Source organism: Amia ocellicauda, chromosome 12, assembly GCF_036373705.1.
Source record: "Amia ocellicauda isolate fAmiCal2 chromosome 12, fAmiCal2.hap1, whole genome shotgun sequence".
NCBI lineage: Eukaryota > Metazoa > Chordata > Actinopteri > Amiiformes > Amiidae > Amia > Amia ocellicauda.
The window spans coordinates 41,939,560-41,960,321 of record NC_089861.1 but is presented as its reverse complement, the minus strand read 5'-3'; the positions used below and the strand labels follow the sequence as shown (position 1 = coordinate 41,960,321).

The following is a 20,762-nucleotide window of genomic DNA, read 5'->3' as shown; positions in this document are numbered from 1 at the left end:
CCAAAGGAATAGAAACTTAAGTGTTTCTCACTTTATTTACAATAGATACCTGATGTACTTTGTCACCAGAACCTGGTATAACTTTGAAAAAGAAGCCAAGAGTGAAAGACTGAATAGAATATATATGGAATATGCTGGAAATGACATTACTCTGTACAGGTCAGTGTTTCTTTCTGTCCAATGTTGGTGTTGTGAACAAGAAATTAATGATTACAAGTATCTATAAAACATTTCATGGAGTATCTTTTTCTACTTCTGACTATGTTCCATGTTGTAAAATGCTTGTTTGTCACAATAAAAGTCACCATTGTGTGTGTGTGTGTGTGTATTTTATTAATTCTATACATTTAAGCACAAACAATTCATATATACATATATTATTTATTACATATGAGTATTCACAAATAGTGCTTCACTGTGTCTCTCTAAGAAAAGTGGTGTGCATGTCTTTAGTGTCTATTGATAAATAAAACCTAACAAGATATATATATATATATATATATATATATATATATATATATATATATATATATATATATATATATATATATATATATGTTTGTGTGTGTGTGTGTGTGTGTATTGGAATGAAATGCAGTATATTCTTAAATATGATACATGTTAAGGCTACGTTTGAGCATTCACTAATGTAACAGATATAATAAGTACAGTGCTGGTCAAAATGAACAGATATAATTCTATACATTTCACTGTTGTTCTCTATTGTCTATTGATAAATATAAACTAAAGAGATATAGGTATGTGTGTTTATCTGTGTTTGCTTAAATATATACGTAATGACATGCAATATATGTAAGTCTATACATTTCTTAATTGATTTTTTCTTACCTTTTTATTTTGCAAACACAGTATCATCCTAAGCCTAATCATAAAACATATAAACTAAAAACACATGTGGGTTCAAATCCCACTCTGAGTAAATATTAATATTTCTTTTTAATTTACTAAAACAGTATCATAAAACAATATAACCTAATATATATATATAACTTTTCTTATTCTTTTTATTTACTAAAACAGTATCAAAAAACAATATAATCTTATATATATATATATATATATATATATATATGTATGTATTTAAAACTTCTAGTTTCTTATTCTCTATATAACCTTAAATATATATATATATATATATAAAATGTTTCTTATTTTTTAATTTACCAAAACAGTTTCATAAAACAATATAACCTATATATATATATATATAACTTTTCTTATTCTTTTTATTTACTTAAACAGTATCATAAAACATTATAACCTAAAATATATAAAACTTTTATTTTCTTATTTCTTAATTTTCCAACACAGTATCATGAAAACAATATAACCTTAAAAACACAGTTTACGCTATTAAACGTTACATCTCCACACCAGCAGGGTGAGGTGCACTTGGACACTCACCATGATGGATGTCACCCTAACAAAATGGCTACCATCTTACCAGATGACCTATGACCTTACAAATGGCCGATATCAGCCAAGATGGCTGACATCCAAAATAGCCGATATCATCCAAGATGGCTGACAAGGGAGGGTCAAATGGTAACCCAAGGGGGGTGCTGGGAAGGAGAGAGGAGTTCCCGTTCAAAGGTTCATAGGGAGGGCGGGACTTCCAGCTGTCAAAATAAGTGATGCCGCCATCTATACTACTTCTGTGGCTGTCTGTGGCTGGACCGGAGGGTTGGACCTGGGTTTCTCTTCATTACGAATACATCTTTCGCTGCCCAGGTGCCCACATGCCTGACCTGCTTTTCAGCTGGATCACAGCTCCGCCCCAGCAGGGTAGAGCATCCAAAAATGGTACAAACTCATCCACGTATTGCAGTGTTTCCGGGAGAGCTGGCATACTGAGCGAGAAAGTCAACACTGACAGTGTGGCGAGAGACATAATGTATGTGCTCTGTAATGTCATTGCTGTCAGGTGAGAGATTTCTATGATGTCATCGCTGATATAGCAGTGAAGTGAGAGGAAGAGGAAGGGATAGCACGTGTGTGGGCTCACTGGCTGCCTCAGCTAGAATGGGTGAATGAGAGAGTGCAGGAACGGAACGCAGGAAATATACAATTGTATGTGACAGGCCGCTGTCTGTCACGGCACGGCTGCTGCTGACGTCTGCTGATGAGGTGCTCATGTGCCACAGCTGTGTTGTCGCTCCCTCGCTAACAGGCTGTGGACTCACGGTTGCGGGCAATGAGCACCGAGGCGATTGTGACGTCAGTGGCAGCTGTGCCTTCTCTATTTAATCCCTCTCCTTCCCAGATGGAGGCAGCTAACCCGCTGAGAAGGAGGACTGACACTCCCAACCCTGACTGCCCGGAGCACCCTGTTTTGTGTGGACGTTTCGTTTTGGTTGTTTTTACCCCTTGTATTTTGTCCCGTTTACCCTGTGAACCACAATAAAGCCCGGACACCAACGGAACCAGAGATTCTCTCCATCCCTGTGTCTGGCTTTTACATTGTATTATGCATATTCTGAATCGATTTGTAATGTATATTCATGATTTATTGATTGAAAGAGTTCTGTTTCTTCTGGCTAAACTTGTTTGCACATTGAATATTGAATTGTAGTGTCTGTGTGTGTGTGTGTGTGTGTGTGTGTGTTTGTGTGTGTGTGTGTCACTAGAAGTCCAGCACACTATCTATTGTGGCACAGAACCACAAAACTGTACGACGAAGATACTCTTCTGCATGCCTGCAGATGACCGGGCGTCTCAGCGTGATTTGACAAGTAGCATTTACAGTTGTGTTTTTTAAATCCCTGTCTCGCTGATTTTGAGACGGATGGAAATGATGGGTTCTTCTATTTGGTAAAAGCGGCTCATGTTGACTTGAGTCTTCAGCTTGCAAGCAAGTGCAATGGGTATGCTTTCCAGACCGTGCCAGCAGGGTTAGGCAAGATCTTGCAGGCCCATCCCTCCCGACGAGCGTGGTGTATACTCTGTCCGATTCCACCGTCTTGATTTCTGTTGCAGCCACTTTCCATGCTTTGCTCACTCGAGAGGCAGCCAGGTTAAGCGGGCAATAATGCACAAGTAGCTCTGTCTTGCGAATCTTGGAACTGTCCATTGGACGTACACGGCGTCAGTCGTCAAGAAATGTCAAACAAGGAATGCCCACAACGATGGTGGGATAGAAAGCCACGGGTGCAAAACACAACGGCTTAGTAGTCCATGGCCTTAAGTACAAGGCCACCTGATCCAGCTGTTCCCGGAGATGCAACTGACACGGAGGGGGACTGGTACAGTGACAGTGGCTAGGAAAAGAAGCAGCATATGAGGTCTTGATAGTCAAGCAAGGATTTGGGACAAAGTTGGCATTCCAGAAAAGTAAGAAGTGAAGGCATCAGCGAGGCACTTGACTGCAAGATACCTCTGGCTGTCACGAGGAAGCCCAGCAAGCTCTAAGTTTCATGAAGTGAGCACTGACTCTGGTGGGACTTGAACCCACAACCTTTGAATGACCACTGCCCTTTTCACTAGAAGTCCAACGCGCTATCCATTGCGCCACAGAGCCACACAAGACATTTGTCACCATACTGTTCTGCACACCTACTGATGACGGGGCATCTCAGCGTGCTTGTACAAGTAGCATTTTCAGATGTGTTTTTTAATCCCTGTCTCGCTGATATTGACACAAAAGGAAATGATGGGTTCTTCTTTTAGATAATGCGGCTCATGTTGACTTGACTGTGAGGGGAAGTATTTGTCAAGCACACTGTCTGTGTCTGTCTGGCTGTCTGTGTGTGTCTGTGCTTGTGTGTGTGTGTCTCTGTGTGTGATGTGGGACAGTGCCCTGTCTGAGTGCCAAATATATTATATTCCCACCATTGTTGCAGCAAGATTGTGTAACCCATATATGAATTTAAGCTTTGTGTATGGCTCCGGAGAGGACAGGTACAGTAGTTCTGTGCAGGTGATTTTTAGAAAAACATTTTCATCCAAGGACATAGAAAGAACATAATGTAAGACACAGGAGACGTGTGTGTTAAAGTTTGAGGTACCTCATTACCATCATCTAGTTGCCCAGAAACCAAAGGGAGTCCTCTTGTATATGATAGCAAGTTCTTTAGAAAAACTTTAGATGTGTCTTGCCCAGTGACCATCTCCGGAGCGCTTCGTTGTAGCTCAATAAACTTTTTTGGTATTATTTCAGTTAAATCAGGTCCTGATTATTCCTTGTCCGCCTGTTTATTGAGGGAGTAAAATTTGTCCCTATTAGTGCGTCTGTGTCTGTGTCTCTGTGTGTGTGTGTCTGTGGAGGGTTGACATTTTTGATATCCATAACATCAGAGCAGATGAGCTGAAAATGTTTCTCATTATGCACACTGGGCACACTATATTGAATAGCGATAACACTACACACATATGAACACCAAATTATTGCTGAATCTTTAGTTATGCTAACTCTGAAAATGATAAAATGATCATCTGAAACACACAACAATAAAGCAACGAACATCATTCCACAAAGCAAAGCGAGCACATACAAGGATACTGTAAATTGTAACTGTACGCATACACTAATGTACAAGCACAATGACCATGAACTCAGACCCAATTCTTGATGGGGGGGGTTTAAGACTAGAAAAGTCACTGGTGCCATCACTGGTATACATTGATTACAGATCGGGCCCTTTGTTCAGTGTGGCCACTGCTACCTACCTACATACCAGAGGAGGCTGGTGCATAGAGGTGCGAGAGAGCAGTTCTGGATCAAACACACCTGCTGCTGCGCTCTGCTCTCCAATGCGCACTGCAGGTCAGTCTCAGGACCAGACAGTGCGCAGTAAGTTGACCATTGAAATACTCTTGCTGTGCTGGATTTTATTTCTGCTATGACACTGACAATTTGATGAATGGTGATAGCTAGTTTAGGGTTACCATACATCAGAGGAGGCTGGTCCACAGAGGCAGAGGAGGTTGCTCCTCCTCTATCTTTGAGTGTTTAGCTGTTACTGTTTCTTCAGTTATATTTGTACTATATTACCTTGTTATAGTGTTAAAATGTATTTTCATTTAATAGTGTGGTTTTTCAAAGTAAATACTTTTTATATACATTAATCATATTAACTAAAACAAATATGATATTCTTTTTAGTAAAAATAATACTAATCGTTAATGTTATTTATTGTTTGTTATTGATTGTTAAAAAAATATGTTTTAGCTCACAAGTTTTTGTGTTCTTTTCTTGGTAAAGCATTTTAGCACCTTTTTGCCATGTATTGAACAAATAAGTGCTGTTTTTTATTTGACCTATTTGTATATATTTGCACAGTATATAATGTTACATAAGGGTCCAGGGATTGAATGTTACACTCTTAACATACAGTGTTAAAGATGCATTCTAGTGATGTTGGGGGGAGTTGTGTACCCATTCTCTCCAGTCAGGCATTTTCTTTATTTTTGCATATTAAGGGGACCCTATTTTGTTCACTAATACCATTCCCTCTTGCACTGAACACATGCTCAAGGAATGTGTCCATATTGAAGCACTTTTGGGGGTGAGGCGGGTGGAAAAGTTGTCTGTATTGTCTTGTGTTCATGGCAAGAAGGCATCACCGTTGTCTATTGTGTTCATTTTAAAATACATTTGTCACTAGCAAATGGTAGCAAATATGGTGGTACATTAATGCTGGATTGTTATGAATAGTCCAGCTTATCCTTGTAATTTGCTTCAATCTTGACTTACAAACTGAGTTTTTAAAACCAATTTTAAAAGCATGCCCCCAGACCCCCCTAGCAGACCTCTCTGTAATAATCATGGCCTCCTTATGGCCCCCGCCCCATTTTCAAAATCCTAGAATCAGTGAAATGATTTTTGTCCTGTTTTTCATGTTGTACAGAATTGATTTCTTATTATCATGGTTGTACAGTAAACTGTCCAATTTATTAATTCGGGACCGTTTAGCCTGGAGCTTAGGCTCACTCAAATCTTCCTCTTGAAAGTGGCGACTGCAGACGATAGTATGAGGGGTTATGCTGAACTGCTCACACCAAATATTTTGTATCCACTTTTTGAGAGTATCTTCCATGGTAGGGAAAGTATGAAAAGAAAGCTCAACACGCAGTTGAACTAGAGGAAGCCTCACGCAGCGGGACATCTGATACCCCACTCCCCCGCTGTTATTGTGAAAATGGTGCGGTCGAAACACTTGGCCAGTCAGATGTGCGGAACACACTGATGTGCATTTTGCAGCTCAGCAAAGCGGAAACTGACTAGCGAGTCAAAATGCCTCACCAAAGGCAAAAATCAGGGGACAGAGAGGAAAAGGAATCAAAAGAAGCAGAGAGGCAATGGCCACATTTCTTGCAAAGCATGAACACCAGGTATGATAGGCGAAGCTGAACATGGCAAAAGTGAGGAGCTGGTAGACTCGCAAATAAAACGTCAGCTAGAAAGCTTAACCTTTAAATAACGTTAGCACATTCACTTCACTAGATAAGACAAAAAAAACACTGCTTCACTGGCCATGAGAAGGGCTGTGTACTAACCCGGTATTAAACGGGCCCCGGTGCTAAATGATTAAAGACTGTAGTATTGATGAGCTCCGACGTTACGGTTCTTTTGAACGTGTCGGTGTCATTGGAAATCACGCAGCTGCAGCCGCTGCTCTGCTCTGTCGGACTGACACACACACACACACACACACACACACACACACACACACACACACACACACACACACTATGGCAGGGATGGCGAACCCGTAATGCAACGTCTGAATTTCAGTGTGAATACATACACAATAAAATAGCACCCTTCCCAGTAGCTAGAAATACCACGCATTAGGCTGCTATGGGTTAGATCATGGGTTTTCAAACCGGTCCTGGAGTACCCCCTGCCCTGCTGGTTTTTGTTCCAATTTAGGTTTTAATTACTTAATTGAATGGTATATTGCTTTGTTAGGTCAATTAAGGATTCAATTAAGCAATTTAAGACCTCAGTTGCTGTGAACATTTTGTCAGGGTTCACATCGCAAAAAGTGAGACAAATTCACCTCCATTTGCGATGTATTTTCTTCATCGATTCGCTGATTCTGCGATGCATTAAAATACGTTTTTCCGTCCCAAATCAAGCATCGAAAATGCGTATAAGCAATGCTGAGGTACCTCCCCTTTAAGATACGCGTATTTTTTTATTTTTATTGTGACGCCCGAGAGGCGGCCCGCACTCCGTGCCCTGTTACCCGAATCCCGTCCCTCATTGGCCAGCGGGTCTGTCACTCATACAGGGCAGGGCTGTAGCTTTCCAATTACACCAGACACGCCCATATCCGAGTACTTGGCTGCGCTGCGGGTTTGTGTGAGAACAGATAATCACCACTTTTGATAATTGGTAGACCAATTTAAGTTGCTAATCAAGCAACTCGTGTTGCTAAGCAAAATTATATTTGATTAGCATAACTACTATGCAAATTTGAGACAACAAAATGTACGCTGCAGTTGGAACAAAAACCAGCAGGGCAGGGGGTACTCCAGGACCGGTTTGAAAACCACTGGGTTAGACGATTGCACTGACTCCTTTTTTCACACGCAAAATTACATCGAGAGCAACAGACATGGACGGTCACTACTACTGAGTTCAGGCAATAATTACTATGCATGCTATTTAAAGTCGTTCACATTGTCTGGCAAACCCAGCGGATTGTACATCACGCATCACACTCCCCTCACACACACGCACACAAAGAAAGATATAGAGAGACACAGAGAGAGACAGATAGAGAGAGAGAGCGCTACAGTAATTAACGGAGCACAAGAGGTGGCCGCCGAGGCCACACAAAACACGACAAAGTCAGCACAGTTTCCAAATCGACCCTATTATTTAAAATATATTCAAACTCGGCATTTACGTTTTCAAAGGAAAACAATCTGCCGGTTGTCGTGGTTGGATCGATCCATAATAATGCTAACAATGTTCCAATTTCCCAACTTACATAGCTAGCTAGCGTTAACTAATTTGACTCAGATCAGTGTAATGTGTGATGCGCTGCATCACTACACTGCATGCTCACGCAGCAATGACGCAGTGACACAAATGGAACTGGCTGGCACTTATTCTGCTCGGTGATATTCTTGGTTGTTCCATGGTGGTGCTAAAGTGGGGCTGTAGCCTAACCAAGCCATACCCCGCCGCCACCCCTGACGCTGTGCAAGATTTCTATGAGGGCAATTATTGCTGTGAGTGACCTAGACAGATGTCATCATGGGCAGACTCTCTATATATATATTTTTTTCACAATAATTCATATTGTCTTGTGCATCATAATAATTGTAACCAGGTGGCTGATGTGTACACTCTACCCTTGGCTAAATTACTGACCATGCCACTCGTTTCGCCCAAATAGTTTTAGATATAATGCGCACAACTCAGGTTTCCCCCTACAAGATCTTTTTAATCAAATAAAAGTAAGCAGAGACCGGAATAAATTGTACAAAATGTTTAACAGTTTATTACAAGCAAAAATCCAAGAATAAAAGCAGGATATGCAATAAACGATTCAATAATTATTCATCTTAAATGCCACAGGCGAACTGGGGTTAGTGAAGTAAAATAAACAAATAAACCACACTACAAACCAAACTCTAAATGTGAAAACAAATCGTGATCATTGTAACAACTCAACTCCAAAAAAGAAACCATTCAAATAAGAAACCCCAACTACCCGTTCACCAAGTGGCAAATAGACAGATGACTTTTAAAACTATTGTACGTTACAAATCATAATATAACAATAGTTTAAAGATGGATAAAAACAAAGAAAAAAATACATAAAATCCATTGTCAGCATGATTAAACAAAAGTTACCTAAAATGCAGTTTAAATCCAGTTACCTCGGGGAGGACAGGTATGCAGAGCAGCTTCCTTCATCCAAATCCTGTCACAGAAAGTTAGATGAGTTGGGAGCTGTGAACACAGGTGGGACTTGATAGGGGTGGGACACTTTCCTGGTTTTCTTCTATTTTTACCCCTGTCAGAGATCCCAGTTTAATACTAATGTCTAATCAGATTAATCTGTGTCCCAGTCTCCCTCTTTCATATGATATGCAAGTATTACTGATGTAACAAATATCATTTTATTTTCTAGAAAGGGGTGAGGTGACACATTAGCTAAAGTAGGTAGAAACTTTTTTTTTTTAATCTATGTACTATTTGTCAATAGTGAAGTCATGCTGGATTCCAAGACGTGTCTCAGGCTGCCCTCTGACAGAGAAGGAGCTTATTAAGGGCATGTGTTGTGTGCAGGGTATTGTTATTGTTGTATTGCTATGACCAGCAGTACATATTGTGATATTGTGGAGCAGTGTAGCACAGTCACTCAGAGATGGCTCACACTCTGGGCCCTCATTCACCACAGCCCAACACTATAATGGGGATCCCAGACTGACGGGTAGTGGCAAAATAAATCAGTTTTCTGTTGGTCTCAGTGTAGGATGTTGTTAATATACACTGCACTGCTGGGTTTACAGGTCACAGTGAGTGTCTCTCCTGGCTGAACAGATTTCACTGATGGAGTCTGAGTCACAGTATACTGTCCGCTGGATTCTGGAAACGAAGAATAAAAATAATGCTTACATATATATGTAATATACATGAAAACAATCTGATTTGGTCTATGAGTTTGATGTGTGCCTGTTTAGATATTACAAAGAAATACATACAAAATGGAAATAATAAAATCAAAATAATTCCCACCCTGAGTGCAGAGTGTCCAGATGAACATGGTGATGAAAGTCATTGTTGATGTGTATTGTGTTGGCATGAAGGGCAGCTGTCGGTCATGAAGTGTTAAACTCACAGGCTGTAAACACTCCCAGAGCACTGAAGCATGTGCTGCCGGTGCCAAGTGTCTCGTTGTCGGACCTGCTGCATGGATTCCCCAGATCACCGCTACCTGTCACCCCTGTCTCAAGTTTTGTGGTTTCCCTTCTAATAATTTCATTCTTTTCTTTCTTCAAATGTACTTAAACCAAGGAGTACAGTTTTTGAACCATTCAAGACGATTTTATTAATTTTCCTTTTTTAAAAAAAACTGGTGGTTCAGTTAATTTGCTACAGAAATTCGATACCCTCTCAGTAATGTTGTGTAGATTGCTAAATGGAGAGTCTTTGACAGCATAAACATATTAACTGTGTAGTGGTGCACCTCAACAGCTTAACAAGCTTTCCATTTCCATTTTCAAAATAAGAAGCAGAATGTGCTCACAGGGCTCCCCAATTATTGACATTTGAGGCCAGAGGAGTAAATTGATGCACATTGAATGTCATATTTTTTTCTCCATAAAGGATCTGAACACAAATTACAAATTCTACAAGGATAAGGGCAGCAAAATGAGTATCCCGCGTATCAATTTCACTTTCTAACAATATATGCATTGGTTGCACAAGCAGAGCAAATTGAGCATTATTTAAGAAGCATCTTTCAATCACAAAGGCAACATGTTCCCTATGACCCACTGGGCTTTGGAAAGCTGTTCCTCTGCTCTATATCGGACCTCCGGATCATTTGTTTGTTGCTAATTGATTGGTTTAAGCCCCAGGTGTGTACAATCCCCCAGGAAATTATATAATAGGCTGCAATTTAGTGCGTATCCTCCACTTGTGTTGCAATCTGACCCAAAGGGCAACACCTTTGAGTTACTAACTTAATCCTGTACCAATGTTTACATATTAGATAACTTTCACCATCTGCTGTCAGAGAAACAATGCACTATGTTTGGCAAAGCACTACGCTATGTACAGAACACACTTATTCCTGGGTAGCTGCTGCCATGCTGGAACAGGCTGGCACACAAAATCAGGCGCCTGCAAAACAGTTTATATGTTATTGCTCAACTGTCATAAATTGTAGAATACATGATCTCGATAAAAGCTCAGACATTTATCACACAGGGCAAGCCAGCTAAGCGATGAAAGGAACCATAACCATTTAATGTGCCTTTTCACAATTGCTGGCGCTCTGTGCCACGATCAGCCGTGTTCAGCCAGCATTAATGACACAGGCCGCTTGTCTAGAACGGCAACATGAATTGAGCACCATCAGAGTAAACAGAGAGTCGCAGTGCGGGGGCTTCTGTAGACTTTCACAATTATCCGAATTTACTTTTCTCACTTGAATTCTGTGCTCTCTATATTATCGCTGGATCCAGGGGACTGGGGACAGTGCTGGCTCAGTACCGGTACACTGTGTGTGTGTGTGTGTGTGTGTGTGTGTGTGTGTGTGTGTGTGTGTGTGTGTGGGGTGGCGGGGGGGGCGTGCTGGGCATCCCAGGTGCTGCTGTCTTAGACCGAGGTGGAGCCCGAGTGGTAGTCTGACGTCACCTTCTCTGTGGCACTCGTCACTTCCTTAGTTATTGTCATCATCGCCGCTGCTGGGGAAACTCTCCACTTTAAAAGTGTCATTGTCCTCACCATACCTGGAGAAATAAAATAAAACGGTTCAGAATGGTTACTGGAAATCAGGGTGTGTGCCCTGCGCTGAAACCAAACACAAGAAAGGACGAGAGTGAAAAGGAAGAAAGGGAAATAAGGAGAGAGAAACGCTCACCTGCACCACAGCTCTCCAGGGTCGACCCATAGTGAGCGCCCAACAAACCAAATGGCCCATCCCTAGCTCCATAATATCACTATCTATATCATATATGTTTGCTTATATATTGACTTAAATACGGTGTTGCTTATTTATGGTGTATGCAACTGTGTTAAAGGATTTATGTACAAGGTTTCTTCAGTTTAATCCAGTACCCCCCCCCAATACCAAATGGCCCGTCCCTAACTGCACAATATCACTCTATACGTTTACTTGTATTTTAACGTAGCTTATTTATGGTCTATGCAACTGTATTTAAGGATTGATACACATGTTTTCTTGTCTTTTGGCTTTGTTTTAGGATTATACTCACGTTTAATGATGCTCTGGTCACTCCACAGACTGCCTCTGTTGTCTGCTGCAAGTGGTACATTCGATTACATCTTGACGTGCGCTAGTAGCGATCGTTTCCAGTACATTTCTATATAAAATACTACCGGAGTTAGGCTGGAGGACACAAACCGAACGCAACCGCTGGCACATTGTCAGTTGCACGCATTCGTGAAACTAGCGCACGGAATAGCGCACCGAGGAAAAATCTGAGGATTTAAATCGTAACAGCTGTAAAACGTAAGATAATATGCACTAGCCACACGGACTAGTTCTAGAGAATCTGTACTGGCCCGCAGCGAGCTGCACTAGCCATTGGCAAGCGGGCTCGCGTTAAGATCGACCCCTGTAGTAGAACAGTGTGTCTCTATGGTTACCTATGTAGAAGCCCCAGTATAGACCAGTGTGTCTCTGGTCTATTAGATGGACTGTATTATAGAGTTAGACTTATAATTGTCACATTGTGCCAAATGTTGTGTCAAACGTAGTGAGAAGTCTGTTAATTATACAGTAGTCAAGCTGGCTTGCATTAGTCAGTCACTAGTCAGTGGGAACTGTTTCTCTTTGGGTCTAGTCCAGTATGGTCCTGCCTATGACTAGTCTATTGTTGAATGGATTGTTGTTTTAATGAGGGCTGAGATTCTAGTCCAGTTGATGTTCTACTCTCAGACTTTTGATTTTAAAATGTACTTTTCACGTTGTGCCTCAGAATGCTCAGGAGTATATGAATCAGATGTGAATTGATAATGAAACAATGATTGGTAAAAATCGATGAAGATCGATGGTTCCATGTTTATGAAATGTTTTGATTCTTGAAGGCAATGTCACTCAATGTGTGTGACTTCTTAATAATGAGTATTACAGTTCAGGCCAAATGGCAGCTGGAATTTGAATACTCTGTATTTCATGTGTTTTAAGTGGTATTGTTCAAATACAGCACATTTAGAAGCCTGAATGATGCAGCAAATTGACAAAACATTGAGTGACAGTGAGTGCAAATTAAATAAGAAATAACAAAGTTTGTTACAGTTTTAAATAATACAAATTGACAATATTTTCAACAATTTTCTTTTCCTGACACACTGGTCTATACTGGGTCTACTACATAGGTAACCATGGAGACACACTGGTCTATACTGGGGCTACTACATAGGTAAACATAGAGACACACTGGTCTATACTGGGGCTACTACATAGGTAACTATAGAGACACACTAGTCTATACTGGGGCTACTACATAGGTAACCATGGAGACACACTGGTCTATACTGGGGCCACTACATAGGTAACCATAGAGACACACAGGTCTATATGGGGCTACTACATAGGTAACCCAGGGCTCTACAGTGTGAGCGTTATGCTCGAATTTGTGAGTGAAAATAATGTTGTGCGAGTGTGAAATACAATTTGGGCGCACAGTGCATATACAATATTTGAACTCTATAAGTAAATACTACATTGACAGGATTTTGATAATAATTATATTTTACACTAATCATTATTACGTTAGAAAATGTGGGAAATGTAGTTCGGTTGTGGATTGTCGCAATTAACCGAGAAGGCAATGAAAACTACAAGAACCGTGAATGACGTTCATGACCCAGTGCTGCAGCGGTACATTTGGTACGACATCCAATCACCTACCATCTGGCGTTAGCCGCCTCGTCATTAAAACACACTTACAGATACAGTAGTACTCAGCGACAGCGGGGCTGCCAACGACTTAGCGATAAAGTTGATTAAAATCGAATAAAATCTTAAAATGTAATTAATCGTCGATTACTTGGGTCTACCTGGGGCGCAGCTACTAGAAAAAACCTTGAGAGAGGCAACAGCTTCACCCGTGGAAAGTAAAGGAGCACTTTACATTGAATTTACACTGGAGAGTTTGCTGCAACATGTGCACGGGTGAACTCACACGGTGCGGGCACAATGACACAGAAAACTGAAGAGACGCACTGGAGCCGATGGCAGGATGGAGACATTCAGCTGGTACATTTCTGGACCGAAAACTTGTCCATTAAGGATGGCACAGTGGACCCGTTTAAACCATACAAGTACTCAACCTTTCTGTTACTTGAGTTACACCTAGTTTCTTTCTTACGGTGGCCCTGAAGTGCAACTGCTGAAAAAATAAAACAGCAGCTGCGAGATTTGCAGTGGCTGTGAGATTTGGAAGTGCTGAAAAATTTATTTTGTAATAATTATCTGAATCTCAGCCAATGAGTTCCTCATCCACCTAACAGACACTCATACAAGACAGTGTCCTAGTCCTGCGCTCTTGTTGGGAAGGATATATCACAAGAACCATCTTAAATTACCCACTGTTCTAAAACTTACTATATAAGGACCTACCTCGCTCTCCTTGTTTGTTGGGTAGAAAGATTGTGGTGGTTTTGACTGTGTTAATATATATATATATATATTTTAAGGATTGCTTGCGTTTTTGATTTGGACTCTTACTGAGAACCCTAATTTTGTGATTGAACCTGGACTGGCTGAGGACCCACTGCCTACTGATTTGGACAAACACTTTCACAATGTCAGAGAAGCCTTTGTGTTTGATCACTTTGTAAACTTAAGTGATGGTAACAAAGAAGGAAACCTGGACCCCACCGGACCTCACTTTCGCAGCCCCCCAGCTCCCCCGGACCTCACTTCATCAGCATCAGGTCTATACTGGGGCTTCTACATAGGTAACCATATGTAACGAGGAGTTAATAAATGTCCTGCTGTTGTAGGGGTTCTAAGCTAGATATCTTGGATGGATGAGAAACTAAAGGATCTAAGTCCGCGCCCCCAACACAGTTTGTCCCTATACCCCCCAAATTTGAGGTATGTGCCCATCCTGCGTTATATATTTTTTTACATACCGAAGTATAGCTGTGACCTAATTTGGCAAAGTAGGGTTCAAGATTTAAATTCACAATGGCTACCTGAACTAACAGTAATGGGGCACACAAAAAGTAAACAGAGAGGATAACTAAACTATTCCTACCCTCCCGAATCTTACAGGACAGGCGAGACACCCCTACACCAAGATACTTATACAATAGAAAAACTATGGTCATGCTATGCTTCAAAGAAAGAAAATGCTATTGCTGCTTACTTGCGTTTTTCCCTTTTTACCTTCTCTGATCACAATGCTTTTTGACAAAAACTCAGGTGCAGGTGCACCCTGCGCTATCCTTTGCCCGAGCTTTGTCCAGGAAATCTCACTGTAGTCATCTTAGTTCAACGCGGGCTCTCCTTAACTGCGTGTCACACGGGTCCCGTTCACTTTGCACCTAGAACAGTCTCTTCTAAAAAAAAACTTGAAAAGATACACAATTCCAGGCCAGTGTTCAAAAACAAAGTTCATTGTTTTCATATAAAAAACATGTTTATTTCCTCTGCACACTACACAGCTCCAATTTGCACACTCAACTAATCATGGCGACTACTCTTCCCGAACTACAGCCCACCCTTTTTCTCGAGAAAGCTACATTCCGATTGGACAGCAGGTTAGGCGATTCAGTAATTCAGTTGGTTTGCGAAGCCATCCATTACATTAGACCTCTCTGGTGTTCTTAATGTAACAATACCGTATTCTGAACAAAGTAGTATCCCTTACAGTATCCCCCCTGTTGAAAACCTGCTGAATAATTACAGGTTATATATCAAAACATTCAAGGCAATTTCAGGATACCTTTTAAGGGGTCTGTGATCTATAATGACAATACACTGCATATTTTTTGTAAATACCCTTCTATTAAGCTTACTGGAAGTGTACCCTTGTTATATCTCTAGGAGCGTCTCACAACAGGGGAATCCTCCCTCTCTAGCTCTAGATCATCCAAGGGTTCTGGTTCCTGCCCATCTAGAATTCCCTCTGTGTGTTTGTGACTCTACACACAGAGACGCACTGTTCTGTACTGGGGCTTCTATATAGCTAACCATAGAGACACACTGGTCTATACTGGGATTAGGTAACCATAGAGACACACTGTTCTATACTGGGGCTTCTACATAGGTAACCATAGAGACACTGTTCTATACTGGGGCTTCTACATAGGTAACCATTAGTAATTTTACGTATTAGTCCTTTTATTCCCTGGAAGATAGCACTTCACAGCATTTGATCATGCTTCTTGTGTTACTAATACTTGTATTATTGATTGATTTCCCCCTTGCTCCCTTTCCCGTAACCCTTGACTGTGACCTTACATCTTGACAGCACTTAGCTTTTACGTTCCAGGATGTATGACCTAACTTACTGTACTTACCTGTGTAAATTGGAAGTTGTAAAATGTATTATATTTTGAATTGCTTTGTACAATGTAAATTTGTATTTGTAATATTTGATGCCTTAACTGTATTCTTGCAATTTGTATAGCACTGGATAAGGGCATCTGCCAAGAAATAATAATAATAATAATAATAATAATAATAATAATAATAATAATAATAATAATAATAATAATAATAATAGCCATAGAGACACACTTGTCTGTACTGGGACAAGGTAACCATAGAGACACTGGTCTATACTGAACTGATGCTGGTCATGAAATGTACCCTGTGATGAGGTGTGCGTGATGGTAAAGCAGTAGCTCTTTTGGAGTATCAGGGCTCATAGTGTTGCATTTTTGCGGAGTTCTTCAACACAGGTTTGTATTTCACTATCATGTTTACTTTAAATAGCTCAGAGAAATGTCCTTTATTTAGAGCTTCTCTGAGACCCCTGATTGGAATTCACTGCTTTGTGCAGTACATCAGAATGTCAGTCACAGCTTTAATCACAATTCCTCTCAAATAAGCCTTCCTGGAATCCCGATTTAACCGATTAAAAATGTTTCTGTGTGGCTTTGTCTGTAACCTTCGGATGGACAGTACCAATTGCTTGCTTCATGTTTTGAACGGCTCTGATTCAAATGCTTAAAATCTTTAAAACCATTTTTAGTGAATGTTTCTTCGGTGTGGGAATCAGAACAAATGCCTGCATATCTACAGATAATTGCATTTCTGGCTATGCTGTATTCCATCCAGCGATACTTCTCATACCACCGCTGTGATGAAAAACTTTGGGATTTAACACAAATTAAAGCAAATGCCTGCAATTTTGGCCGTGTAGGTGACTCATCTATTCCTTATAAATCCGAGGGACAGTAAAATGTTTCCTTACCGAATTCAACACTGGCCTGTGGATGCAAAGCAGTGCTTATATTGGTTTCTTCCGATGCAGTTGGTGATTTATCAGGTTGTGTAATGTGCTGTTCTGATAGTTCTCTTCTCGTCTTTTGAAATAATTCAACAAATAATTTTGTTTCACCATTTGTAGGAACTCCGTTCACAACTACATTTGTTCAGTTGTCATGGTGTGATGCACTACGTAAAAAAACATTTACCACAGCCAGTTATAACCTGCTTGTGCATAACTTAGCCAAAATGTAACCATTAGACTTGAAAAGAACCAGCCCCCATGCTTTGGAATAAAGCCTGTGATTTTCCGAAACACGTTATTGCTTCAGAATCTTGTATTTATAATGTTTTTTTAACACGCGGGAGAAATTTTACACTCTCTGATTGGGTGGACCTGAGAGGTAAGTAGGTGGGCCATGGCCCACCCAGGCCCACCCAGGCCCACCCATGGCTACGCTCCTGTTGTGGCCCAGGTGCTTATTTGACACCCAGACTTACGGCCCACTGATTAATTTAGGTTGCCTTTATTAAAGAGTCTAAAGACGGCTGTCCGGTTCTGAACTTGGACCTGAAGTATTGTGTAGTATAAGTATCGCGTGTCTTCAAAGCATGCAGGGAAAATGTACAATGACTCGAGATCGTCACCCTTGAACTCCCTCACTACTTTTGTTCTCAGAAAGTAGCTGATAGAAACTTGCACACAACTAGTTATTCAGAGATAACATTACCACTTTAAACGATTTTTGAATTGGGCTATAGTGGCTGTTATAATGGGGTTTTAGATTTCCTAACATTGACTGGGAAAGCCCAGTTGAGACTACAGAAGCAGTAGTAGAAATGTTTTAGAGGGCAAACGACTGCTTTCTACCTCAATTAGTCAGGGAACCAACCAGAGAGAGCACATGCTATTTGATATTTTCAAACGACCAATGGTGAACTGCAGTCACAATATGGTTAGCTTTGAGGCATACTTTCACAAAACAAGAACCTACACTCAGTTGAGCCTCTTACTAAAAATGAAGCCACATTTCTTCAAATCATAAATGTAACCGCTACACTGTAAAAATTATTTGTTGACGCAACGTGACTTAGTCAAGTCATCTTGTTGCTTTGACTCAGTTTAGCAAACATGAAGTGTTAAGTTCACTCACTGTTGAAATAACATGCAGTAAATTGAGCCAACGTACTCTATCAATTAATAAGCATTTAGAATTTTTAGTTAAGTCAACTGAAAAACATTAATTGAACTTAATTTTTCAAGTTTTCACAACTATAAACCAAGTCTAATTGACAAAATAGTCATTCTTCCTCAACTTTCATTACTTACAGTGAGGGAAAAAAGTATTTGATCCCCTGCTGATTTTGTACGTTTGCCCACTGACAAAGAAATGATCAGTCTATAATTTTAATGGTAGGTGTATTTTAACAGTGAGAGACAGAATAACAACAAAAAAATCCAGAAAAACTCATTTCAAAAAAGTTATAAATTGATTTGCATGTTAATTAGGGAAAGAAGTATTTGATCTCCTATCAATCAGCAAGATTTCTGGCTCCCAGGTGTCTTTTATACAGGTAATGAGCTGACATTAGGAGCGCTCCTAAATCTCAGCTCGTTACCTGTATAAAAGACACCTGTCCACAGAAGCAATCAATCAATCAGATTCCAAACTCTCCACCATGGCCAAGACCAAAGAGCTGTCCAAGGATGTCAGGGACAAGATTGTAGACCTACACAAGGCTGGAATGGGCTACAAGACCATCGCCAAGCAGCTTGGTGAGAAGGTGACAACAGTTGGTGCGATTATTCGCAAATGGAAGAAACACAAAATAACTGTCAGTCTTCGTCGGTCTGGGGCTCCATGCAAGATCTCACCTCGTGGAGTTTCAATGATCATGAGAACGGTGAGGAATCAGCCCAGAACTACACGGGAGGATCTTGTTAATGATCTCAAGGCAGCTGGGACCATAGTCACCAAGAAAACAATTGGTAACACACTACGCCATGAAGGACTGAAATCCTGCAGCGCCCGCAAGATCCCCCTTCTCAAGAAAGCACATGTACAGGCCCATCTAAAGTTTGCCAATGAACATCTGAATGATTCAGAGGAGAACTGGGTGAAAGTGTTGTGGTCAGATGAGACCAAAATCGAGCTCTTTGGCATCAACTCAACTCGCCGTGTTTGGAGGAGGAGCAATGCTGCCTATGACCTCAAGAACACCATCCCCACCATCAAACATGGAGGTGGAAACATTATGCTTTGGGGGTGTTTTTCTGCTAAGGGGACAGCACAACTGCACCGCATCAAAGGGATAATGGACGGGGCCATGTACCATCAAATCTTGGGTGAGAACCTCCTTCCCTCAGCCAGGGCATTGAAAATGGGTCGTGGATGGGTATTCCAGCATGACAATGACCCAAAACACACAGGAGTGGCTCAAAAAGAAGCACATTAAGGTCAAGGAGTGGCCTAGCCAGTCTCCAGACCTTAATCCCATAGAAAATCTGTGGAGGGAGCTGAAGGTTCGAGTTGCCAAACGTCAGCCTCGAAACCTTAATGACTTGGAGAGGATCTGCAAAGAGGAGTGGGACAAAATCCCTCCTGAGATGTGTGCAAACCTGGTGGCCAACTACAAGAAACGTCTGACCTCTGTGATTGCCAACAAGGGTTTTGCCACCAAGTACTAAGTCGAAGGGGTCAAATACTTATTTCCCTCATTAACATGCAAATCAATTTATAACTTTTGAAATGCATTTTTCTGGATTTTTCTGTTGTTATTCTGTCTCTCACTGCTAAAATACACCTACCATTAAAACTATAGACTGATCATTTATTTGTCAGTGGGCAAACGTACAAAATCAGCAGGGGATCAAATACTTTTTTCCCCCACTGTAAGTAATGAAAGTTGAGGAAGAATGACTATTAATTTCATTATTTGCAATCCACAAAGTCCATCTATAATCATTCAAACGCGGGCTACTTCATCTTTTCTTGCATGATCAGCAACTTTATCCCATGCTAATTAATACAAAAAATTTCTCAACTCCGGTAAAGTAGTATGTCATCATGACGTGATGGTTTTGGCACATGCGCATTACACAAAACGTTCATAGAACATATGTTTTGTGGTTACCTGAGCACGTTATTTAAAGTTTTACAATTCTGTTCAAGTTGAGGTTGTTGTAACTCATCTTATTGTGTGGTGAGACACTGCAATTTCACAGAACATGATTTTACTTGTCCAATTTCCAAAACGAGCTCTCTTCAATCTCCGTTTCAAATCCATGTTGATTTGCGGGTAATCACTGTATCCACTCAATCTTACTACAGTTGTAAGAAAACACCTGTAATGCTGTACAAATGCATGTGTTTTTCAAGCACATGAAAGATTGTAGACAGGTAGAGATCGCCACTTGAGTGCCAGACTGACTCTATTGTAAAGGGAAGGCAGGATTATGTGTTATATTTGAGTTATTATGTATTTAAATGACCAGTCAAAATAACCCGATTTTGGCTATTCTAGGTAAATGTGTTTATAACTTATTTATTTTCATGTTTATGCAGCTAAAACGCTGTAGGCATGTTTAATACATATAGTTAGGAATAGTCACGAATGGGTATATGCGCAGTGTATTTT

At 40.6% G+C, this 20,762-nt stretch overlaps 1 non-coding gene across 1 annotated transcript; it reads right to left on the bottom strand.

Annotated features, from left to right (window-relative positions):
- Positions 1–3,447: 3,447 nt before the first annotated feature.
- trnar-ucu (transfer RNA arginine (anticodon UCU)) lies at positions 3,448–3,538 on the bottom strand. Its single transcript is given in 2 exon segments — positions 3,448–3,483; positions 3,502–3,538. It is a non-coding gene; the product is annotated as a tRNA-Arg (tRNA).
- Between the last annotated feature and the right edge of the window lie 17,224 nt (positions 3,539–20,762).